This window comes from Otolemur garnettii, unplaced genomic scaffold, assembly GCF_000181295.1.
Source record: "Otolemur garnettii isolate 467f Iridium unplaced genomic scaffold, OtoGar3 scaffold00024, whole genome shotgun sequence".
NCBI classification, from domain to species: domain Eukaryota; kingdom Metazoa; phylum Chordata; class Mammalia; order Primates; family Galagidae; genus Otolemur; species Otolemur garnettii.
The window spans coordinates 19,002,916-19,004,165 of NW_003852419.1; the positions used below are offsets into that span (position 1 = coordinate 19,002,916).

At 44.1% G+C, this 1,250-nt stretch overlaps 2 pseudogenes; both read left to right on the forward strand.

Annotated features, from left to right (window-relative positions):
* The first annotated feature begins 33 nt into the window (after positions 1-33).
* Positions 34-593, forward strand: LOC100940495 (annotated as a pseudogene).
* The window catches only part of LOC111724548, a 1,200-nt pseudogene continuing 474 nt past the window's right edge, over positions 525-1,250 (forward strand).

Here is a 1,250-nt window from a genome sequence, read left to right on the forward strand (position 1 = left end):
GCTGTTGCTTCTTATAATTGTCTTGTATCAGCCATGGTCAACCCCAGCGTGTTCTTCAATATTGTCACCAACAGCAAGCCCTTGAGCCGCGTCTCTGTCGAGCTGTTTGCAGACAAAGTTCCAAAGACAGCAGAATACTTTCGTGCTCTGAGCACTGGAGAAAAAGGATTTGGTTATAAGGGTTCCTGCTTTCACAGAATTATTCCAGGGTTTATGTGCCAGGGTGGTGACTTCACACGCCATAATGGTACTGGTGGCAAGTATATTTACAGGGAGAAATTTGAAGATGAAAACTTTGTCCTGAAGCAGACAGGTCCTGGCATCTTGTCCATGGCATGAATGGTTCCCAGTTTTTCATCTGCACTACCAAGACTGAGTGGTTGGATGGCAGCATGTGGTCTTTGGCAAGGTGAAAGAAGGCATGAATGTTGTGGAAGCCATGGAGCGCTTTGGGTCCGAGAATGGCAAGACCAGCAAGAAGATCCCCATTACTGACTGTGGGCAGCTGTAATACATTTGACTTAATGTTTCAACCACCAAACCATTCCTTCTGTAGCTCAGGAGAGCACCCTCTACCCCATTTGCTCGCAATATCCTGTAATCTCTGTGCCATCACTGCAGTTCTTTGGGTTGCATATTTTCCTTATTCCTCTCCATGTCTAGCTGGATTACTGAGTTAAGTTTATGATTATGAAATAAAAACTAAATAATAAAAAGAAAGACAGATACATGTGTAGTGTGCTGCAACATAAGATGAATGACCTTAAAGAAGGCCTTCAGCAAAGAGATGAATTTATTGAGAAACATGGTTATAATTAACACCATTAGGAGTACCATCATAGTTATAATTCCCAATGGTACTCCTAATGGTGACGTCAGTCATGAGCCAGTGGTTGGAGCCATCATGGTTGTGTCTCAAGAAGCTACTCAGGTCTTGGAGTCAGCAGGAAAAGGGCCACTAGATGTAAGGCTATGAAAACTTGCTGGAGAAAAGGAAGAGCTGCTATTGCAGATTAGAAAACTCAAGCTTCAGTTAGAGAAAGAACGACAGAAGCTGTCCAGGAATGATGGTACCATGGCTGACCTGGCGGGACTACAAAATGGTTTGGACTTGCAATTCATCAAAATGCAGAGATGCCAACAGACAAATTACTGAATACAGATTTAAGCTTTCAAAAGCAGAACAGGGCTCGGCGCCTGTGGCTCAAGCAGCTAAGGCGCCAGCCACATATACCTAAGGTGGCGGGTTC